Raw genomic sequence first — 5,866 nt, 5'->3', positions numbered from 1 at the left:
CGTGGCCTGGGGACACAAGAAAGGGCGAGACGGACGCCACGCGCGCCCTCGCGTCGCTCTTCGGGGCACCGCCGTGTCGGGGGCACCGGCACGTTCGGTGACACTGTCTACAGCTGGGGGTTTAAAAAAAAAAAAGGTGTCTAGCTGGGGAGGTGATGCGATATGATGTGGTGGGCTCACACGGCGGGAGGAGCTCCGGCCCAACCGTGTCTGAGGCTCTGAGCCGCATCGGCTACAGTGGAATGTCTCGAGTTGGGCCGAATCTCGGCTGTGTGGGAGGGAGGCTCTGAAAAGCCCGGCCCATACTTGCAATGACGGTGGGAGGCCCATACTAGCATCCAAATCTCCCTCCCTCCGACCTCCCTTCCCATCTCCCGAACCAGCAGCTAGCAGCAGATTTCCGCCATGGCCGCCGCCGCCCCTGCGCCGTCCCGCAAGACGGAGACCTACACCGACACCAAGCGCCGCGACGACGTCCGCGGCGCCAACATCGCCGCCGCGCGCGCCGTCGCCGACGCCGTGCGCACCTCGCTGGGCCCCCCTGGCATGGACAAGATGATCTCTTCCGGGGACCAGGAGGTCATCATCACCAACGACGGCGCCACCATCGTCTCCCGCATGGCGCTCGTCCAGCCCGCCGCCCGCATGGTCGCCGAGCTCTCCCGCTCCCAGGACGCTGCCGCCGGGGACGGGACCACCACCGTTGTCGTCCTCGCCGGATCCCTCCTCCGCCGCGCCCAGTCGCTCCTCTCCGCGGGCGCCCACCCCACCGCCGCCGCCGACGCCCTCCACCGCCTCTCCACGCGCGCCGTCCACATCCTCCAATCCATGGCCATCCCCATCGAGCTCTCCGACCGGGAATCGCTCGTCAAATCCGCCTCCACCGCCCTTAACTCAAAGGTTGTTTCCCAGTACTCCACTCTCCTCTCACCCCTCGCCGTCGACGCCGCCCTCTCTGTCGTCGATCCCGCTCACCCGGACCTCCTCGACCTCCGTGACATCCGCATCGTCAAGAAACTTGGTGGAACTGTGGACGACACTGAGCTCGTCCGTGGCCTCATCTTCGACAAAAAGGCTAGCCACGCTGCCGGGGGACCAACGCGGATGGAGAATGCAAAGATCGCCGTCATCCAGTTCCAAATCTCGCCACCCTAGACTGACATTGAGCAGAGCGTCATTGTGTCGGACTATTCACAGATGGACCGCATCCTTCGTGAGGAGCGCAATTATATCCTCGGGATGGTCAAGAAGATCAGGGCTGCTGGATGCAATGTCTTGCTCATTCAGAAGAGCATCTTGCGAGATGCAGTCACCGAGTTGTCTCTGCACTATCTTGCTAAGGCAAAGATTCTGGTGGTGAAGGATGTCGAGGGGGATGAGATTGAGTTTATCACCAAGACCTTGAACTGCCTTCCCATTGCTAACATTGAGCACTTCCGCACTGATAAGCTTGGATACGCAGATCTTGTTGAGGAAGTATCTGTCGGGGAGGGCAAGGTTGTGAAGATCACTGGTATCAAGGACATGGGGAGGACCGCAACTGTACTTGTCAGGGGGTCAAACCAGTTGGTCATTGATGAAGCTGAACGCAGTCTCCATGATGCCCTCTGCGTCATCAGGTAAAATCTCATCTTCCGTTGAGATAATAATAATAATAATCTAACCACTATATGCTTAATTGCTTCTGATTTGTATGTTATCTGACCTCTAATGTTCTCTTTGTATACTGTTTGAGCCAATTCTTGGCATCGATGCTATAAGTTCACCAAAACGTGTATACACTTTTGGTTATTGGGTAGCATCAGATTAGGATTTTAAAAAGGTGTCCAAAATTAAACAGACATGGTCCTTTTTTTTCAAGTTCATTAAGAGTATGATTCAAACTTTCATATTGGTTCTTCTAGGATCTTTTTTTTTCATGAACTAAATGTTGCTGCGTTTTCCTTTGAACATTCTTTAAATTTCATGTCATTCATTACCTAAATTTACAATTTACAAAGCATCAGCTGCTCTGTTTTTTTTTATCTCAAAATTAACAACAACCTTGCAACTTATATTTTCTATTTGGTAGTATCATGCTGTACTGCACTGCTGAGGTTTTCTGCCCCTTTTTTCCTGAAACAAATCCTAGCAATGCATTGTACAGTTTGGCCTTATGCTACCAGCCTACCACTGGCTGGCTTATGGTATTTACTGAAGAAAAATGTGTTTGATGCCTATTTAGTCAGGAATGCTTGTTAGCACGAGTGTATGCAAGGTGTGTTAATATTTTTCTTTGGTCGCATATAGTAGCTGTAGGCCCTGTGACAAAATGATTGGTTCTTTCTAGTAGTATATGGTTAAGGAAACTGGAGCCTGGATTGAACTGGAAATGTGTGGGTGCGATAAGGTTTAAGATCGACCCCTCTAGATAGATGTTGAGTCTCTTATGTAGCTTTGAAACCCTTCAACTTTAGTTTATTCCTCAATTAATGGCAGCTGTAGTAAAGAGGCAAGAGGCTTGTGGGTGTTGACTTGCGCACAGAATGATTTATATTTGTGCACTTCTATGTTTCCAAGCAATTTATGGATCCCCTTCGCCTAGTTCATGACAAGGAAGTCCTGGAATTGTGTGATCATTGTACATTGGCGTTCTGCAGCGTATCTGTATCCGCAGCATGCTTTGGTGCAGTCTTATCTTGTTGGAAGCTTTGAGCTTGTCTACCCATTTTTCTAGTTGGCGTTAGTATAGCTGGAGATTGCGAAGATAGTGATGCTGTATGGAATTTTCTTAAACCATGTAAACTGAGTTTTGTATCATAGTTGGCATTTACTGATTTTTCTTGATGTTCTGATTGGTTAATACTTATCCTTTTCAGGTGCTTGGTGAACAAGAGGTTTATGATTGCTGGTGGCGGTGCTCCAGAAATAGAGATGTCAATGCAACTGGCTGCTTGGGCAAAGGAGCTTCAAGGGATGGAGAGTTACTGCATCAAGGAGTTTGCTGAGGCACTAGAGGTCATCCCTTACACACTGGCTGAGAATGCAGGGCTTAACCCAATCTCCATTGTCACTGAGCTCAGGAACCGCCATACTAGAGGTGAGAAGAACGCAGGCATCAATGTGAGGAAAGGGCGAGGGACCGAAACTGGCGACCAGAGAGGGGTGAATGGGAGCCGAACAAAATTTCTCCGAAATTTGAAACGTCGGCCTATGTCCCAAAATCACCGCAAGCCCTCGAACCTAGGTCAGCGAGAATAGCTATGGACAAGCTATCTCGAAGCAGAAGACCCAGGTCGCAGCGCGGAAGCAAAGCGAGTCGAAACGCAGAACTGGACTGCAGAGACCGGCCAGACCGGTTGCACAGACCGGTCAGACCGGTCGGGCTGGGAATTCAAACTGCAGACCGGTCAGACTGGTTGCACAGACCGGTCGCTCCCAGACAGCCCGCCAACAAAGCTCCAAATGTCAAATCTCGAGCAAACGAAGTCCAAATCCAACGAAACTTGGAGGAAAGCTTCGCATCTACCCCATGAACATATTCCCAAAAGATCTTTCCCAAAATATTAACAGATCGTGAGAAATTAAGGGAAGATCAAAGAGAATTGGGGTTTTCTCAAGAACCCAAAAATCTCAATCCGTGAGAACTCGCGATTCCTGCAGGTTTGGCATTAGGCTAGATACATTAGAATCGTCACAACGAGTCCATCAAACCACGAATCGAAGAACTTGACTCCTCCAAACACAAAACACCTCAAAGGAGGAGAAATCAAGTCCAAAAACACAAAGAGAAGGGGAGGACGAAAAGCTCAGCACACACGGGTGAATCTCAACACAATTTCATTCATAATTCACGGAGGAATTCACCTATACAAAGGCTAGAGCCGACCACACCATCATCCACCCTCTAAATCGAAGAGATTAGCTATAATCTAACCTCCCTTTGCGTTGGAGATCTTGGCCCTAACCTAGAGCAGGGGCTGGGAGAAGGAAAAACGAAGAGAAAACAAAAGACTCAAGAGACTCAACCAGCCACGGGCTGGTGGGGGTATTTATACCCGGCTGCTGCGGCCAGACCGGTCAGACCGGTCCAGGGGATCGGTCCAGGGGACCGGTCAGACCGGTCGGGTCAGCAGCACCCTGGTGTACAGTCTCGATCGACGGCGGATCTTCTTTCTTCGACTCGAAGTCTTTGCTGTGATGCCGCCACGTCGACGAATATCTGGTCCGCGGTTTTGGAGGGTCCGCGAAACCCGGGTAGGTGGCCGGTTTTGAGAAAACCGCCAAAACCTCACGCGCGAGAAGATTTCCGACTCCACGCCGTGGCCCTAGACGCCGTTCCCGCCTCGGTCTCCTGACGGCCCTAGACGCCGCCCGACGCCCGTCGCCTCCGTCAGTCCCGAGACCGACGCCCGTGCCTCCACGACTTGGCGTCTTCAACCGCCATCCGCCTCCTTGGTTTTGTGGCGCAAACCAAGAAACCCGCCTCCCGTCGCTGCTTGCGCCCTCGATCCAGCAGTGGACGCCACAGCTGCCGCCCGGTCCGAGCTCCGGTCCCGGCTGCCCTTCACCTCCGTCCACCGCACGGTCCATCGGCCACAGCACCTCCACGGCAGCTCCCCGCCGACACTAGCTTGCTTGTGAGCACAAGCGCCATTACGCTAGCTTGCGAGTGCGTTAGAATGATCCTGAAGATTGATGATATTGTCACCGTAAGATAAGGGCGTAGATTTGATTATCACGGCACGTAGTATTGTTGGGAACGAAATTTGCGTGAAAACCGAACCAGATTCAGTCGATTTTAATGACGAGAGACCAGCTAACCATAGAAAGTACAGATCACTTGGTGATTTCTGTTTCTGTCAAGGGCTATGCCCGGTACCAGCGACAAAAGATGGGGAAAAGCCCAGCCCACTAATTGCAACGATGGCGGCGTGTTTTGCTTGAAATGGGACGGGCCTCAAATTTTACTTAAAATGGGCTAGGATTTCGGTGCTTTTTTGCCAACTGGGCTTATACTGGAACAGGCTTAGTGTGTGTTGGCCTGTTGGGAGTGTGAAATTCGTTATGCTGCTGCTGCTGGGTCGCGTGGACAAAGCCTGTGGAGTTGTTTTCGTTGCGTGGCTATTGGGTGGGTGGTGGTCCTTGTACTTTTATCAGGGATTTTTCTGGGCCCAGCCTATGTACAGGCTACGGAGGACCCTTTTTCATTTTTATATTAAAAAAACAAAATTTCCAAAATATATGCCGAATAGGGAAATTTTTAAAAATGAGTGCATGTCGCTCTCTTAATGGGCGACAGGGTGCCTGTCGCCCATCCAGTTGGCGACAGGACCTAAATGTAAAAAAAGATTTACATTTAGGTCCTGGCGCCCAGGGCGCATTAAATAGTGAACTTGTAAAATCGATATAAAATTGTAGAAAAATCAGAAAAATACAATGATGTCAGCAAAAACAACGGCTATATGAAGATCAAGTGTCACCGGAAGTTCCGACGCTATAGCGTCGGTTCATCCGATGGTCCCTGAAGTTGCTGCAGCTGTGTCAGAGAGTCCAACGGCTACTTCAGAGCGCAGTGTGACCGGAAGAACCGATGCCCCTGCACCGGAAGTTCTGATGCCTACGCAGAAAACTGGCCAACGGCTAGTAACGGCTCTCTTGAGTTGGTGGCCTATATATATGAGTTCTCCCGACCATTTTGAGTTTGCTAGAGTCCCAAGATATCACACACACATCCAAAAACATCTCCAAGCCATCCAAGAGCATAAAGATCAAATCCTTAGTCCTTAGCACAAGCTTTGTGAATGTTAGTGCTAGGTTAGCTCTTGAGTGAGTGATCAAACAAGGCTTAGATCCTTGTGCTGTGGTTCTAGAGTGAACCAATATT

The 5,866-nt window shown here is 50.7% G+C and overlaps 1 pseudogene; it reads left to right on the top strand.

Annotated features, from left to right (window-relative positions):
- Positions 1 to 397: 397 nt before the first annotated feature.
- On the top strand, positions 398 to 4,839 carry LOC120712593 (annotated as a pseudogene).
- The last annotated feature ends 1,027 nt before the right edge of the window (positions 4,840 to 5,866 follow it).

This window comes from Panicum virgatum, chromosome 6K (assembly GCF_016808335.1).
Source record: "Panicum virgatum strain AP13 chromosome 6K, P.virgatum_v5, whole genome shotgun sequence".
Lineage (NCBI taxonomy): Eukaryota > Viridiplantae > Streptophyta > Magnoliopsida > Poales > Poaceae > Panicum > Panicum virgatum.
The sequence above is the reverse complement of the archived record's forward strand: the minus strand, read 5'-3'. Positions and strand labels throughout refer to the sequence as shown.